Below are 19146 nucleotides of genomic sequence, written 5' to 3' on the forward strand. Positions count from 1 at the left end.
GCTGGGGGATCTCCTCCCAGATCAAGTTTTTGCAACGTTTCATCACCGCCCGGGCAAAGCTGGCGAAGCAGCAGTGGTCCAGCGTTCAAGATTTCTGCGTTGGCGTAGCGCACCCAAGCGTCCAAGAGCTTCCGTCTAGCAGCGCCAAAGTTTGACTGGGCGTTTTTGGAGCGGTGATTAACTTTGCCTTAGCGGAAAATTGCCCGCTCCTCACCGCTGGCAATATTTTGTGCAGTTCAAAACTTTCGGAGCGGTAGGAGGGACCATCAGCGGTGGCCGAGCGTATACGGCGTTGCCTTAAGCGGTGCTGAACGAGCGGTGATGAATTTTTTTCACCGTTCCAGGGACGCTACAGCAAAGTTCGGGAGGTGTGACCGGGGTTTTAGTTGGTCCCCTGCGCTGCTTCTTCTGGAACTCTCGCTCCAAGTCTGACGAAGGCCTCCCCCTCTTTTTGGTTGACAGATCTTTGCCTTGCAGGCAGAGGGTCTGTGCAATGGAGGTCCTGAAAGCCAGCAAGTCCTTCTGATTCTTCCGTGGAATAGAGTCACAATCACGCCGATAGAGCAACCAGCTGTTGACAACCACCATGTCCACAAAGTGAAAGAAGAATCTGTGGCAGTACTTCTTCGACTTGATGTAGATGCGGTAGTGGGCGATTACTTCATCAACGTCACCCATGAACTTTTTGTTGAGGGTGATGATGCTAGGACAATCCACAGATACTTTCCCCTTTACCTTTCTGTCCCACCTCTGTGTGCAGGAAACAGGCTGGGTACTGTCAAAAGTGGTTTGAGCCATTTGACAGCTCTGACTTCCACCCTGTCGACAATAGCCTGTTGCTGTTGCTTGTTTGACCTCCCTCATCACTATTGCGCCTGTTGCTCTCACTACTGCTTTCTTCATCACCTGGCTTGGGAACATATTCTTCATCGCTGCCCTCAATGTTGCTGAGACAGCTGTCATCACTCACCTCCGGTGCACCTGTGAGGTGCACCTGCACACTTGGTATTTGTATAAAGACTAGCCAAAATATGAAGGATCCGTCCTGAAAGCCGTTTTACATATAGCGCTGGTCAGCGGTTAGCATTACGCTTATGACCTGTTGTCGCTAATATGCTACAAACCGAAATATTACAACAACTTCAATAATACTCGTCACACATTGTTCACGTCATTACGTAGGCTGTATAAGCACACAATAAGCAGATGGGTACTTTTATCTTAGCACAACTTACCTTATATCGACAACTAGGGATGTCCCGATCTGATCTTCAGGCTCGGGATCGGCTGCCGATCTGCTGTCTTTGTGAAGATCAAATAATATCAGCTTCGGCAACAAGATTGGGCCGATCCGTTTGCCATATCACGTTCGTAACTCTGAGCTACACTCCAAGATAGGTGCAGTAATGCGCCTCAAAGCTGGTTGCCACTCGAGTCGCGCCACCTGCAGGGAGAACAAAACAATTTATGGAACAAAGAAAGAAGGGCTTATAAACTATCCACTTGCACCATGGATATGATGAAAGAAAAAAGATTGATTATGTTGTAATTTCTCAAATTTCTATCTACTGTATCTTAATCACGTTTTTGGGAGTGGGGGACGTATATTGCTTGCTGCTGTAAAATAGATCGACGGATGGTGAAGATTACACATGCCTAACATGTGACTGTCTAAAAATAGGCCGACAGCGTTCTGCACATGCATTGAACCCGGTTGAGCGGTTTGTCGCATTATTGTGACATTTGGCGTGAATGGCGTCGTGTTGCATTCAAGTAAGCTGGTTACGTTGAGCTTTAATTATATCAACTCTTTATATTTATTTATAGTGCCATATTTATAAAATATTTATAAAGGGGAAAAGTCAGGACAATTCCAAGGTCCCTTGACTGCCAGGGCGCCAAAAAAAAAAAGAGTAATTGATTATTAATTAATTATTATACAGACGCCCATACAACGTAAATAATCCATTCCGAGAACCTTTATGTTATAGGGTTTTTATGTTATACGAAGCGTAAAATACATGTAAATAGCCTAATCCGTTCCAAGATCTTCCCAAACTCACCCCTTTGGCCATTCAAAATATTCAAAGTCCACCAAATATGGTGGGAAAATATAAGAAAACATTAGCATAAACATACTACAGTAACATTCCACTATAAAATAAGGTAATAAATAAGATTACTGTAAATGAATAAAATTGAAAAACAAAAACAATCTTACCGTTCACGAGATGTCTTGATCAGGAGCATGCAAGTGGAGCCAGAAGAAGGAGGAGGACGAGGAGGACTAGCCTGAGTCGAAACGCGACTCCAAGAGTCTAAGAGTCATCTGGTCTCACAGACGAACGTACACGCACTACACGATAATGCTGTGTGCAAAATTTGAATTTGTAACTTAACTTAATTGTTGAAGTTAGTTTAAGGGCGACTACGAAGAGGAAGGGAGGTTGAAGGGACAAGCCTGTGACGCGGAGTGCGTATGAAAACAGTTTATTCTGGATCCCAAGATGCGGAAGACAATTGTTGTTACGGAACAGGCTTTTAATAGTCTCTGTTGCACGTCAGAACAAGGGTGCCGGGAGAAAACAAAAGGGCACCGCGACAAAATGGAAAAACAACGTGGAATAACTATACCAGGCTTGAAGGAGCTACGGGACGTGTAGCAGGACTGCTCGGAAGATGACCTTGGAAGCAGTAGCAGGAAGCGTGGCTTGGCGTAGTGATCGTGAGGAATAGCAGAGTGCCATTAACAGCAACAGGTGAGTTTAAATAGGTACGATAATTGACAAGCAGCTGCAGCACATCCCGCAGTCCCGCCCAAGACAGGAGTGGCCAGGGTCTAGGCGCAAGACAGAGGAGAATAAGTAAATACACCATAAACTGAGTAACAGTACAAAAAAAAAAAAAACAATACCATAAAAACTTGCACCAACTTTACATAAATTCTTTACGTTCAGTGGAATTTACATAAAAGGAGGTTTACGTTATGCGAGGTACTACTGTACTATAGTAATAGTAATTAATTAATTAAAGGGAGGGCAGCGTGATTTTTTTCATGGGCCGCCAGAATTCCTGGCTGCACCCCTGCTACGGCTATATGATATGAAAAAAGGAACAATAAAATCATCTAATTTAGACAAAACATTTTATTTTACTTACTTTTTAAAGGCAACTTATGAAACTTCCAGGAGGATGAGACACCTTCTGTAAGGAGACTTTGGCAAACCCAGTGTCTTCCACCGCTGACCAAGGCTGCTCTCGTCCGATGAATGCAATTATTTTTTGGGGTTATTAGCTTAGTCGTCTGATACATACGGGTAAGTGTTAGCCAAATGGCTGCGTTAACTGCCGTTTGGCTGCCGTGAGCCTCTAAACTCACCATAGTCCAAGTGTTGTTCTTCAAAAGCAGTGTTAAAGCTTTTTAACATGCTACCCCCGAAGTTTTTGTGGCATGTGTTAGCACTTAGGTTCCACACAGCAGACATAATTGCTTTTGTTTTGAAGGAAAGTGGGAGGACAACACTTCCCAAGACGTCAGTTAGGGCAAGACACTACACTGCAAGAAAGGGTCGCTGTGGGCTGCAACAGTGCAAGCCACAGGCTGTCGTGATTGGCACTGAAATGCATTTATCGGCAAATGCCAATCGCGATTTTTTACAAACACACGCCGACTGGTCTATTTTTTCATGTATTTTGTCAAAAATTGCGATATTTTGTCATTTAAATTTGTAGGCGTAGGCGCTATTTTTGAATAGCGCGCCATTCCGCCGCTACGAATGGTGGGTAGCAGCATTCCTCTCACTCCATCTTTCTCAGTTCGTCACTGCACGTGTTGCTGATAACACCTCGGAGCACTTTGTTTGTACCCCATTCGATACTTTACAGAGACGTTTTTTTATCCGTTATCATGGCTGATAAATCGAGTGCTAGTGCTAGTTTTAGTGGTAGGAAACGTCAAGCAATTTCTATGGAAACGAAGGTGGCCATCATAAAGAAGTTGGACAGTGGCGTGCCTATGGAGTGAATATGTCAACCATAATTTACAAAGGCAAGGTTCGTATTATGGAATATGTGAAGACTTCTGTACCAATGGCATCCACTATCATTTCAAAGAGGAGAGGCAAATGCATGGGAGAGATGGAAAAACTCCTTTGTATGTGTCTGGAGAACATGAATCAACAACGCATACCTGCACTCTTAACCTAAAAGTTCATTCTATGCAAACAGTTTGAGTAAATACCACTTTTAAAAATGAGTTTTATCACATGACTTAAACAGTATGAGTATATGAAGAGGGTATGAGACAGTCATTGGGTGTACTCATTTTTGTAAGTTTAACAAACTTAAACTATCAAGTTTTTGTCTCAGGTCACAGTGCTGCCCTGTTGTGATTGGCTCAAAACTCAAGACAAGTCTGTGCTTGTCCGTTGGAGGTTACAGAGAAAGTTGTGCCATTTTCCAATTTTCACAGAGCAATTTAAGGTCATTGCACTTTGCATGTTCCTTGGACAATACATTTCTGCCAGCATTCTTCTGTTTTTAGCATGTTTGGATGCTTTTAAAGGACATTTGCCTGCCAAAAAGAGGATACCATTTTCTGCCTGAATGAGGTGAGCTGTTTTCTCTATTCAAGTATTAGAAACTGCTGGAACATTTCTAGTTTGAAACATGTACGTTTGAATGTGTGTAAATTTGAGGTTGACTTAAGTCAATTTTGAGCATTGGACAATTGCAGCATTGTGTTTTTAGAGTAGCCCTCTCTACTTTGCCCTCCTATTTTTGTTTAAAACCATGTTAAAATGTCTTGGAAGTGCAAGTACTGCCCTGACATCTGTGAGAAGAGAGCACAGCTTTTTAAACATTATAGGCTAAAACATGGGACTTATGCAAGAACTGAGCCCTTTCCTTGCTTGTGTTTTTTTGTAAGTAACTCTGCCTGAATACTGTATCAAAATTGAGCATATTTCATATTTTTCAGGTGTACTTGGAGTTTAACAGGGTTGCTGGTAGAAATCTTAAAGAAGAGTTCTTTGGTGTTCTTGATGGTTTGTGTCCAAGCTTGATGGAAATCTTCAAGAGGAAGACAGGTCGGATAGGCAAGCAGTTAGCTGACCTGCTACAACAGACTACTGTTTTTTCTTGTCATGATATTGATGGTTAGTTCATACATATTACAAAAAACTAATTCTCCCACCTTCCATTGTGGTACTTCTCTATATGAACAAATAAACTGATATAAGATGCATATCTTTGTTCTACATTTAAGTGTGTGTTATATTTCTTTGCAGCCGTTAGATGCCTTGTCATAGGACACATGTAGAAAGTTGCATTTTTTTTTTCCAACTCTGGTCCTCGCTGCATAGTTATTTTTAATGCCTACTTTGTGTGGCACACACAGCATATAGTTTTTCCTTTAGCACTCGTACTATGCTGTTACATGGTCAGTGTTGTTGTTTTTTTCAAACTGTTCACAGAACAAATAATTAAAAAACTGTGCTGTGGTTGTATTTGGAAGGAAATTGTTTCATAATTCAATACACATGTTCTGTTTGCTGCATCATAGAATGGTACTGTAAGGTAATATCTGCAGCAAAAAGTAAGAATATACTGTTGTAATTGTTGGCAAAGACCCATTTTGATAATTTTATGAAAACAAGGTCTTACTGTTATTTTGGATTTGCATCTGGTATTTCACACAGCATCATTGTTAATACATATTTGTTGCTTTGTTGTGTTTCTAACTAAATAAAATAAATAAAATGTACTGCTTTGTGTGGTCATTGACAAAAGAAGAATTCAATTGGAATTTTATTATCCCAAATATAATATTAAATTTAATATATTCATATTGTTAATAAAACTAGAATTTTAAGTAGACTCCACATTTTTTTTTTGTTGATTACTTAAATCATTTAAGTTTATATAACTTTAAAATGTTAAATGCTGATTATTGTACATTTAAGTTGACTATACAAAGTCATTTTCTCTGCTGTCAATTACTTAAACCATTTGAGGCAATCACTTGACACAAATAGTTTAAGTACAATCAACTTATCCGGGTTTACAGTGTGTTTCCCTTTCGTTGATCCAAGAAAAGGCTAGAAGCCTTTTTGAAGATGTGAAGGCTAAGGCAGGAGGGGATGCTGCTGAAGAAGACACCTTTGTGGCTAGCCATGGTTGGTTTTGTTGTTTTTAAACAGCGAGCAAATTTGCGCAACCTTAAGTTAAAAGGTGAGGTTGCAAGTACAGATAAGAAGGCTGCCGAAGAATTTCCTTCTATCCTAAAGGGTATCATCGGTGCTAATGGATACACCCCACAACAAATCTTCAACGTCGATGAAACGGGCCTTTTTTGGAAGAAGATGCCAACGAGGACCTACATCAGCCGAGAGGAGAAAAGTATGCCCGGGCTTTGTGTCGAACTACAGGCGGCCAAGGATCGACTCACGCTGATGCTTGGCGGAAATGCGTCTGGTGACTTTTAAGGTGAACCCTCTCCTTGTTTACCATGCTGCAAACCCCAGAGCACTTAAGAACGTGACCAAGAGTTCATTACCCATTATTTGGATGTTTAACAACAAGGCCTGGGTAACTCTTACCATTTTCGAGGATTGGTTCTACCACCACTTTATCCCTGAGGTCAAGCTGTATTGTCGCGAGAATAAGATCCCATTCAAGATTCTTTTGATACTCGATAACGCACCCGGGCATCCACCGCACTTGGACGACTTCCACCCAGATGTTAAGGTGGTCTATCTCCCTCCCAACACCACCTCTATCATACAGCCGATGGATCAAGGTGTGATTTCCAACTTGAAAAAATATTACACCCAACGGACGCACAGACAAGCACTTCAAACCGTAGACCGAGAGAACACCGAGGCTACTCTACGTGACTTCTGGAAGTCGTATAACATCTACGACTCCATCAAGAATATCGATGCTGCGTGGCGTGAGGTCACTCAATCAAATATGCATGGTGTATGGAGGTATCTGACCCCACAGTTTTGCCACGACTTTAAAAGTTTCAATCCACAGGAGGAGAGCAAGAATGTGGTTGCCAGCTTGATAGAGATCAGCAAGAAGCTGCAGCTCAACTTGGAGGAGGATGATTTTGAGGAGCTTTTCGAGGAGCGAACCAATGAAGAACTTATGGAGTTGGAGGAGATGGAGCGCCAAGAGCAGGAGGAGGAAGCGAAAGAAGAAGAAACACTTCCCATTAAGAAGTTCGACACAAAGCTTCTTTCGTCTGCCTTTTCCAAATTTGAAGAGGGGCTAATGTTTCTGGAGGGTCAAGACCCTAATCTTGAGAGGTTCTTGAAGGTCTCAGCCAGTATCAACGACGCTCTACAGCACATGTGTCAAACTCGTGCCCTGGAGGGCCGAGACGCTGCAGGTTTTCTCTCCAACCAGTTTCTCCAGCAGGTGATTTAATTTATGAGCTCCTTCCCTCAAACTGAAGGTGTTGATCATTAAAATCACCTGCTTTAGTGACTGGCTGGAAAGAAAACCTGCAGTGTCTCGGCCCCTCCATGGCACGAATTTGACACCCCTGCTCTACAGTGCTACTAGGAGAAGAAAAGGAAGACCATACAAACTTCCATTGAAAGCTTCTTCAAACGGACATTTGCTACTCCTGCACCGTCGTCACCAAGTGACTCGCCACCAATGGCTACACCTTCGTTGCCAATTCCTTCCACCTCAGTAGTTTCCACTGAACTACCTCTTTTAGAAGAGTCTACCGACGACGACGATTTGTCCTTTCTTCAATAATTCCTCCTCCTTCTCCACCACTAGCACCAACAACGTATGCTCGACCACTCCTCTTCAAAGGTAAATAACATTTATCATTACGTATTATTATATCATTTTTATTATTATTGTTTTTTTTCATTAATTATCCTCGTTAAATATTACTACTGCATCCAAACTCATATTTACATACATATGTATATGTATATGTATATATGTACAGTATACACATACATGTAGTACCTATATAATTGGTAATATTACCTTTTGTTCAACTTACGAACAAATCGACTTGCGAACGGTCGTCTGGAACCAATTGTGTTCGTTGGTTGGGGACTGAGTGTATATAAATATACATATATATATATATATATACACATATATACACACACACACACATATATATATATATATATATATATATATATACAGTCAAACCTGTCTTAGCGCCCACCTTTATAGAACGGCCACCTGCCTATAGCAGCCACTGAAAAATCCCCGCAGCAAATTTACATGTTATAGACCCTGTGTATAGCAGTCACCTGTCCAACGCGGCCAGCGGCCACCCATTTTGTCTCCCTTGGTCAATATCTAACCACATATAGCGGCCAAATTACCGACTCAAGTAGAAGCTTCATGCACGAAAAAGTTTGATTTTTCAATCAATGAAGCCGTCGTGTGTAGACTTTAATTACTGAGTCCTAGCTCAGTCACAATCATTCACAAGATCCACACAAACTGTCAGTTGTTCCACATAAAAAAGCCGTCTTCTTTTGAGCTTGCTATTTCCTGGTAAAACATGTAACTTTAAGAGCATTTGCACCAAAACATTACCGCAAATTAGGCTGGGAACAGGACGTGCTCCCAGCGACGCTACAATAAAAAAAAAAAACATACGCTAGCATGCATGCGGCAGCGGGAGCAAAACTGAATTTGGTTGTACTTAATTGAAGTATTTTAGAATGTACTCACGTTATTTTTCATCAATCCTCATCCACAAATCCATCAAAGTGTATTCGACACAAACAAATCCGTCTTCTTTTCTGTTCGCTACTAGTCTGTTAACTTGTCAGTGTTATTCAGCTCCGAAGCAAAGAAGGAAACTTCTCCTGTTGCTTCTGCCAACTTTATTTATTGAACGCGGCCACCAGACAGCAGCTCAGAACACACACACATCTCTCAGCATCGTCTCTCCTTCCTGCTTGCCCACAAGGCAAAGCTTAAACAAGCCCCACTACATAGCTGTCCAGCCAATGCCTGTAAGAAATGACACCGTTTATTTCCTGGTGTGCACTGGTCAATACTGTAATGCCGCTTGTTGTGGGGAAGGAGAGACTCATGTCGCCGATGCACTTTAATGGCTTTATTAACAGCGGAGAACACTGCAGGACTTTACATCCACACCAACATAAACACACTTCCCAACTCTCTCGAAACTCACAGCTAGCACTGAGCCTAGCTCTCTTGCCCACCGTCACTTCCCGTCACTTCCTGATGAACTAAAGCTGTAATGACACTGCCGTATAAAAAGTAAAATATTAAAAACAAGCGTAAGACATTACTAGCACAGCTTTGTTCTGTGGGTCGTGGATATATTCTATCAGTTATTATTAAGCCTCTAGCTTCCTTTTAGTAAGTAAAAACCTTGGCTATGATTGCACTACATTGTCATGTAGACCTACAAAGTACACTTGGAAGAACAAGAGGTGAATAAATGTATTGCAACTGATGTGAAACTGATGAGGGGTGATGCAAAACTGTGAATTGTACTATGTGATGTGCCACTGTTTGACTCATGCATGTTCAGGATTAAAACCATGAACCATGATAATAACAAGCCTAGTAGTGCTGTACAACTTTTATCCGCAGTCCGCAGTGCCCTCTACTGGTCAACATTCAAACTGGACGCCAACCTGTCTATAGAGGCCACCTGTCTATAGCGGCCACTTTTGCATACTTCTTCTGGTGACCGCTATAGACAAGTTTGACTGTATATACACACATATATATATATATATATATATATATATATATATATATATATATATATATATATATATATATATATATATACACATACCATCTCTGCTTGGAGATGGTCTTATACCCTTTACCTTTAACATGCTTGTCGATAATTTTCTTTCTAATCGCCTGAGACAATTTTTTCTTTGCTTCCTCTGGTCCATGTTGAGTGTGGTACACACCATGTCACCAAACACCAACCTGAGACAACTGGAGTAGTTTGCTCATGAGGAGTGGGCCAAAATACCTACTGAGAGGTGCAAAAGTCTCAGGTACAGGAATCGTTTGATTGCAGTGATTGCCTCAAAAGGTTGTGCAACAAAATATTAAGTTATGGGGTACCATCATTTTTATCCAGGCCTGTTTCATGAGTTTATTTTTTTCAATAATTCTGTTGAAACATGGTTGAAAAGCAATGTATAACGTTTATTGGTTAAATTTCATAGAATTTTTATTTATTATCACTTTTTCAGATTCAAGTTATTTCTGTGATCATTGTGAGTTTTTCTTTCTTGAACGAATGGTACCAACAATTTTCATCTCAAGCTCAGGTCCTCTACCAGAGGCCTGAGAACTTGAAGGTCCTTCGCAGTATCTTAGCTGTTCCTAGGACTGCGCTCTTCTGGACGGAGATGTCTGATGTTTCTCCAGGTATCTGCTGGAGCCACTTCTCCAGTGTGGGGGGCGTAGCCCCCAGTGCTCCTATGACCACGGGCGCCACTGTTGCGTTCACCTTCCAGGCTTCTCCAGCTCTTCCTTGAGTCCTTGGTATTTCTCTAGTTTCTCGTGTTCCTTTTTCCTGATATTGCCATCATTGGGGATGGCTACATCGATCACAGTGGCTGTCCTCTGCTACTTATCCATGATCATGATGTCCGGTTGGTTGGCCATAACCATCTTATCGGTCAGGATTAGGAAGTCCCACAGGATCTTAGCCTTCTCATTTTCCACCACCTCGGGAGGGGTTTCCATTGCAATCTACGGGTCTCCAGTCCATATTCTGCACATATGTTTCTGTACACTATACGGCTACTTGGTTATGGCGTTCCATGTATTCTTTTCCTGCCAGTATCTTACACCCTGCTATTAGGTGCTGGACTGTTTCAGGGGCCTCTTTGCACAGCCTGCACCTGGGATCCTGCCTGGTGTGGTAGATCTGGGCCTGCTCCTGTGCTGCCATGATTAGCCCCTCTGTGCTGTTCTTTAGTCCAGCCCTCTCTAGCCATTAGTAGGACTTGTTCATATCCGCCACCTCATCTGTCCGTGGCACATCCCATGCAGGGGTTTTTCCTCCCATGATGGTTACTCCAACTCCTTCTTTTCCAGTTTCCACTGCCTGAGACCTTCACTACGTGCTTCATCTAAGTGCTTCATATATATACTGCTAAAAAAAATTAGAGGAACACTTCGAAAACACATCAGATCTAAACTGGGGGACAAATGATCTTGAATATCTTTCCTGATAATAAGTGGGTGTTGTGTGTGGGGTGGGGGGAAATCAAACACCAAAAATGAAAGTGAAAAAAATTATGCAGCAGACTGGTCCATTTTGCTAAAATGTCATTGTAGCAACTCAAAATGATTCTCAATAGTTTGTCTGGTCCCCACGTGCTTGTGAGGGCCCACTACAGGACGTCGGGCCCTCAGTCCACCCTCATGGAGCCTGTTTCTGATTGTTTGGTCAGAAACATTCACACCAGTGGCCTGCTGGAGGTCATTTTTTAGGGCTCTGGCAGTGCTGATCATGCTGAGGGTTGAAGGGCCTTCTATGGCCCTGTCCAGCTCTCCTGGAGTAACTACCTGTCTCCTGGAATCTCCTCCATGCGTCCAGGTACCGCAGTGATGCCCTGGTCCAGATCTGGGAGGAGATCCCCCAGGACACCATCCGTAGTCTCATTAGGAGCATGCCCCGACGTTGTCAGGCATGCCACACAAACTACTGAGAATCATTTTGAGTTGCTACAATGACATTTTAGCAAAACGGACCAGTGTGCTGCATTATTTTTTCACTTTCATTTTTGGGGTGTCTTTGATTTCCCCCCTCTATAGGGTGATCATTTTCATTTCTATCAAATTATGTGGCATCATTTTGTTACTAATACATCACCCACTTATTATCAGGAAAGATATTCAAGATCATTTTTCCCCCAGTTTAGATCTGATGTGTTTTCGAAGTGTTACTCTAATTTTTTTTTAGCAGTGAATATACACACACATATACATACACACACACACACACACACACACACAAAAAGGGAAAGGGGCAAAGGGAAAACAGCCCAGCGAAGCACGAAGACAGGCAGCACCGCACCCCCGACCAACCCCCACCCCACTGCCGCCCACCCAGGCCCACGACCTCCGCAAGTGAGTCAACGCCCCACCCCACAGCACAACCCAGCTCCCCAGGGGGGCCACCGCAGCGCAGCATCCCTAAGCAACCACAATGGCATGCAGACCGCCAGCTGCACGGACGGTTCAACATTCTCTTAATTAAGCAAGTCAAACCATTTACAAACTATATATAAAAGAGAATTAAAATTAGAGTGAAACGACTAAGAAAAACACACAAAGGCTAAAGCTGGCTAGCTTGTGTTGTGAAGCTAACTAAGGAAGGTGGAAAACAACCATAGGAGTGAAGGCAATACTCACTGGGATGCAAAGAGCATCAAAACAAACTTCACCACTTCACGCTTCCAATTTCACAGTTTTTCCAAAACTGTGAACTCAACTGTGTATTCAACTGTATGGTTGAATACAGCCTATTATTAGTCAAAAAATATGCTTTATAACTAAACTGTACATCGTTTTCTGCCTAAATGAAGCATTGTAAAGCATAAAAATGGGTAAATGAAGTAAAATACAAATATTCATTCTTTTATTTTCTATGCCGCTTGTCCTCACTAGGGTTGCGTGGGTATGCGAGAGTACATGTTGGGGTTGAAACATCATACAGAAGAGAGGTGGCAGACCTCATGACTTGGTGTCATGATAACAATCTCCATCTCAATACAGATAAGACCAAGGAGATGATCATTGGCTCAAGAACAAGGGAAAAGGAGCCGCATAAACCCCTGTACATTGACAAGACTGAGGTGGAGAGGGTGAAAACCTTTAAGTTCCTTGGCACATACATCAGCGAGGACTTCACAATACCCAACAATTTATTAAGAAGTCCCAAAAGAGACTGTACTTCCTGAGAAGACTGAGGAAATTTGGCATGTCCACCAAAATCCTCAGCTGCTTCTATAGATGCACTATCGAAAGTGTCCTTACCGCCTCTATCATTGTTTGTAACTGCACAACACGAGATAGGAAGGCACTCTAGCGGGTGATCAAGACCTCACAGCACATTGTTGGGGCAGCCCTCCCCTCACTGCAAGACATTTATAAATCTCGAGTCCTGCGCAGAACAAACAACCTCATCAAGGACAGCACACATCCACAACACTCATTATTCACACTCCTACCGTCAGGCAGACGCTACAGGAGTTTGAAGTCCAGGACCACAAGGCTGGTTAACAGCTTTTAACCACAGGCCATCAGACTTCTCAACGAAGCACTCACTCACGCTGCACGCAACACACGCACACACTCATAACACTTTATTTATTTATTTATCTATTGGTATTAATGTCTCCTCTGTTCTTGTTGCTTAATTTATTGGTATTAATGTTTCTTATGTTCTTATTCATTTTCTTGTGTTTTCTTTCTTTCTGAACGGAATAAAAATTTCATTGCGTAGTATAACTACCTGTTTTGCTGTGCATATGACAATAAAACTCTTGAATCTTGAATCTATATCCTAGCTGATCGCAGGGCACATATAGACAACGAAGGGCATATAGACAACCATTCATATCTATGGAGAATTTATGCATGATCTTGGAATTTAAGAGAAAGCCCGAGTACCCACGCACACACAGGGAGAAGATGCAAACTCCACACACAGATGTCCAGTGGGGATTTGAACCCAGATCCTCCAGTTCTCCTGATTGTTCCTGGACACAGGCTTCAGACGGGAAACATGGAACACTGGGTGAGTCTTGAGCGATGACGGCAACTTGAGCTTGACGGAGGAGGCTTTCCCGATGGAGTCGATGACAAACAGCACACGAATCTTGGAGCCAGCTTCCTGCAGGTGCCAAACCGCATGGGCCCGTCTGAAATGGAGGTGAACAGATGGCACAGAAACTTCCGCCTCCTGCGATGGAAAAAGTAGGGGTTAATATCCAAAAACGATCTTAAAGGCGTCTCCCTTTATCTGTAGTCGTGCACACAAGAGAATTATGGGCGTACTCCACTCAGCTGGGCAGAGGAGAAGCCGTGAAGCCGCTGACTCCGCTCTGTCTCTGAGGAATGAATGAATGAGCGAGCAACGAGTCAAGGCGGTGAGGCGTTGGACGTACTGCCCGGCCGAGGTCCCGCCCTCGAGACGCATATACCTCACCGTGATTGGTTCGTTTAGCTGAGGTCCCGCCCTCGAGACTCATATACCTCACCGTGATTGGTTCGTTCAGCTCCGCACACGACAAGTGTCATTCATATCAAACTTGCGGGCCACATGAATATTAATCTTTCATATTAAGAAGGGGGCCACAAACTATCGTCCTGGGGGCCGCGAGTCTGAGATCCCTGGTGTAGGCTGCATACGCTACCACTCATGGATTTGTGACTCGCTAAGGCATTAATAAAGTTGATAGAAAATCAAAAAAGTTGGTTCCATTCCCAGTGTCACAGTGCCCTCCACTGGTCAAGCTGCAAACTTACCTGCAAATGCAAACACGACGGCCTCCATCTCCATCTCCCCTCGCCAAGAAGACAGTTCTGTCTCAAGGTATGTTGACGTATTACGACTTGTGCGTAACTTACAAATAACGTGTGTGAACGGCCGTCAACGATCGCATAACTTATTGCCTGCGGATGCGGAATGTATGAATCATACGTTGACATACGTTGAAAAGTTTTATGCAGGCACAACATTTTGGACGACTTAGACGTACTACGACGTACGCCAGCGTATTGGCCAAATTTTTCAAGGTGTGACAGGAGTTGGGCGTTGGGCATAAATTGTGAACACCGGCAACACGCTACGCATTCGTTGATATAAGTTGTCTATAAGTTACAGAAACGTTCTATATAAGTTACTAATACGTCATGTTTACGTCGAACTTGTTATGAATACGCTATGTGTATGCCCAAAATTGAAAAAATAATCCTCGGCAGTTCAACGTATGCCATCAAAATGATCACGTCAGGCATGCGCTGCCTAAATCGTCAAGGTGTGACAGGGCCCTAACATTACAAGTAAAACTACTAAAACAAAGTAAAAGAATTTCAACTTCAAGACTAAGTAATATTTTAACAGGTTAATTGTCCTGAAAAGTAAACTGAACTGAACTGAAAATTGGACTCTCATATTCCACCACTGCTTTTGGCACTGGCTGTCTGGATGCCTTTCATCCTCCTCCGTCTCTTGCCCCAGTAAACCATTTCGACAGTGCCCACTCTGCTTCGTGCTGGTTCACCTGTGCAGTCAATTAGTTCTTCTTAAGAGCCTCTAAAAAACAAATTTGGTTGACAGTATGAGCTATGAACATTAAAAACATATTCTCTTTAAACACCATTTAGAATTAAACAATGGCCAACTTCAGAGCCATGAAGAATATGATGGGTTTTATGAGCTTTTAGCACAAGAAGATATTTATGAAGTCCACTAGGTCCCAACTTACGAACACAATTGGTTCCAGACGACCGTTCTTATGTCGAATTGTTCTTAAGTAGGGGAAAAGGTAATATTACCAATTATATAGGTACTACATGTAGGTGTATACATATACAGTATATGTGTATGTATGTAAATATGAGTTTGGATGCAGTAGTAATATTAAACGAGGGTAATTAATGAAAAAACAATAATAAAAGTGATATAATAATACGTAATGATAAATGTTATTTACCTTTGAAGAGGAGTGGCCGAGCATACGTCGTTGTGGTGGAGTTGGAGGAGGAGTTATTGAAAAAAGGACAAATCGTCGTCGTCGTTAGACTCTTCTAAAAGAGGTAGTGTTCTGCGGGTGGTGTAGAATTAAGCAGGCCTATTAACTCTTCATAAACTTTAATCCCACGCTCTGTCCGGGTTGTATAATTTAGCTCCCCAGCATCTAACTATTCCTCTGTTGGTCCCATTAGCTCTAACGCTGCCTCTGTTGGTCTTATTAGCAGTGTCACAGTGCCCTCTACTGGTCAAGCATGTACAGTAGCAGTATAAATACTGATTGAGCGACGACAAGGCAAAATAAAATAAAATATAGACCAGTCGGCTTGTGTTCGTATCCGCGAATGTTCGCTAGTCGGGTGTTCGTAAGTTGGGGACCTAGTGTACTTGAATTTAATAAAACATTGTATTATAATACTCCTCATAATCATAATTAATATATAATAGCTTTTGTGAGGTGTGTACAAATAATCATTAAATAAAATGATGCACATAGTTTCACATTAAAATGCCAAAATGCACTAAAATCAATAACTGATGCACATTAGTTGAGGCATTAGACTTGAAATGCCAATAGACCCCAGCATTATTTGGGTAAAAAGGTTGCTATTTAAGATAAGATACTATGTACTTTACTGATCCTCAGAGGGGAAATGTATATGTATATATTGATTTAAGCTTTAGTATTATTAATGAAGAAAATAGATGATCAGTTCTCAAAATAGTGCATTCCAGTACAAAGAGATTTCTTGCATTTTCATCTTGAGATATTTTTCCTCTAATTTACTTTAATTTGAAAATTCCACTGTGCAGTTTTTGGACTATGCACCGGTAAGGTATTCCTTACCGGTGCATAGTAAAAAAAAATGCAAGTCCATAAAATAAAGTGAGGACCGCACACAGATACAGGGATTAAAACAAGAAAAAAAAATTTGACTGAAAAAAAAGAATTTCAGGGCAAATCATCTTTCCCAGGCAATTTTTTTTCTGCCATGCAGTTGCTTCCCATAGGTTGGGCTGTTTAGCACAACAGCTTTTCTGTTCTGTAACACAGCATTCAGGTTGTAAGAAGGCTTTAACCAACACAATCTAATTGCTTCAGACCAAGAACATTTTTAAAGGAAAAGGATGATTTTGAACAGCCTTTCTATTGTCACACATGCTCACGTTTGTTAATGACACAAGCAAATAATAAAATATACTTTAATGATATAACACTGCACAATGAGTACTTTTACTTTTGTTACTTTATGTACATTTTGCTACTACACTAATGTATTTTTACTCTTGTAATATTTTGAATTCAGGACATTTACTTGTAACAGAGTATTTTCAGACCGCACTATTTTTCTGCTTTTACTTAAGTAGCCTAAAAAGGATCTGAGAAACTGTTACTTTCACCACTGTGTGACTGAAGTCGCTGCAGTGTGGTCAACACTATTTATTTCAGCTGCTGTGACCTTATCAGTATCTGATCTCGAGGTTCAGTAGGAATGCATTCATAGATCGACACATCTCTGTTTGTGTCACATGTTTCTTGTAAGACTCATATGTAACTGTGTCACAACTCGCATCATGTCGTATTCCTGCACTTTTCTGAAAAGTGCATAGTTGGAGACAGGTTCACCTGCACTTTAGCGAAGTGTGTGCAGACACAGCCCCATGATGACAGCCTTCCCTGCTTTCTTCACAGCCACTGTGTCTGTCTTGCAGTGGTTTGATTGCAAGACCGACACTTTTTACAAAAGTGATAAAAAATGCTGTGCAATCTGGTCACGCTACCTCTCCGACGGTGCAGACGAGATGGGCTAGTTTTACTACACTTTTTACTCGCACACATGCCCCTACATACATTTGAAACACTTGAACTGTCGAGCCCTGCACAACAAAAGCGCACACGGTAGTTTTTTTCCTCTCATTTTTCCAACTGATGGAAATCCATCAGGGCAACAGACAACTTTAATCCCTGCAGATGTAATGTTCTTCAACAAATGATTTTCATTTCTTTAAGAACTTCCTTAAACTTCTTTTTCCCGTAACGGCCAAACATGGCAATGCCAGCTCGTTTGACAGAATGTATTTCATCATTCGCCTTGTTGCATCATCTACACTTGTGCCCCCTATATCTGCCACCATGGCAACCTATGGGTGAGAGCCAAAAGGAAACAAAACGGCTTACATTAACTGCTAAGAAAATAAGCTTCAAAGATGAAAAAATTCAGACAGAAAGTCAACTAACATTTGAAGTTGTAGCCTTTACGTAATTTACTATAATGTAATACAAACCCTTTGGATAGTGGGGCTGGCGACCTGCTGGACGGTGGAACCGGCGACTCACTGGGCAGTGGGGCTGGTGACCTGCTAGACGGTGGAACTGGCAACTCCCTGGACAGTGGGACTGGTGACCTGCTGGACAGTGAAACTGGTGACTTGCTGGGCAGTGGGCCCGGTGACTCGCTGGCCGGTGGGGCTGGTGATCCATCATTTTCTTTGCTGCTAGCCCAAGGAGTTTTTCTGGGGGAGCGGGTGAAAGTTCCTCCTCTGAATCAGAATGCTCACTTGATTCTAGTTGCTTGCTCTGACTCTGGAAGAGTTTTGCCCTAGAATAATATGAAGTTAATAGTTAATATGAAGTTGTATAAGGTAAACATACATCCTGCCGCTATATTATGGAAATTACCCTTAACATGTATTACCCCACCAACACGTATTTTCTCTTCATCAAGCCATCTTTGGTGTTTGTCAGGTCTGATCTATTCTCAGCTTGATGTACTGTAGCTTTACACTGGCCTCTGTATAAGTGGCTGTAAAATATAATGACACAAAATAAAAGGAGTGAAGCAGATCAAAATAGAACTAGATTTCCATAGGCATTTAAAATAGGTCACGGATCACAAAATTCACAATTTGGATAACATCACAGTTTTGAGTCACGATTCAGTTCATTTTTTGCATCAGGAAATGAGAAGAAAAGGATAGATTAGAGTTGACTGCCTGTAGTTATTACTACGGTAAATATAATATGATTGTTTGAAAAATTATTGTTCGGAAGTCGAGTAATAGCCAACACAGACAAACGAATCTTGTGTGACTTGTGTGACTTGTGTCACACAAGTCTGCACCAGTGAACAAGGTGAACTCGAACTCTATGAAGAGCTGGTTTAACTTAACATTGCTAAGTGGGAAAACTACCCACTACTCAGTGGGTGAAATATTTTGTGCTTATTTCACAAGGAAATCTGGTTTTACATTCCAAAAATGGCATTAAAAGGTTAAAATTATTTTTGAAATTAATGAAAATGTAATAGTTATGATCAGGAAAAGAAGTAAGCTTAAACAAACAAAACTATGTATCTGATTTAATCCAATTTTGTGCC

At 41.8% G+C, this 19146-nt stretch overlaps 1 pseudogene; it reads left to right on the forward strand.

Moving 5' to 3' along the window:
* The first annotated feature begins 4062 nt into the window (after window positions 1-4062).
* LOC129186259 (tigger transposable element-derived protein 1-like) lies at window positions 4063-10535 on the forward strand (annotated as a pseudogene).
* The last annotated feature ends 8611 nt before the right edge of the window (window positions 10536-19146 follow it).

Source organism: Dunckerocampus dactyliophorus, chromosome 8, assembly GCF_027744805.1.
Source record: "Dunckerocampus dactyliophorus isolate RoL2022-P2 chromosome 8, RoL_Ddac_1.1, whole genome shotgun sequence".
NCBI lineage: Eukaryota > Metazoa > Chordata > Actinopteri > Syngnathiformes > Syngnathidae > Dunckerocampus > Dunckerocampus dactyliophorus.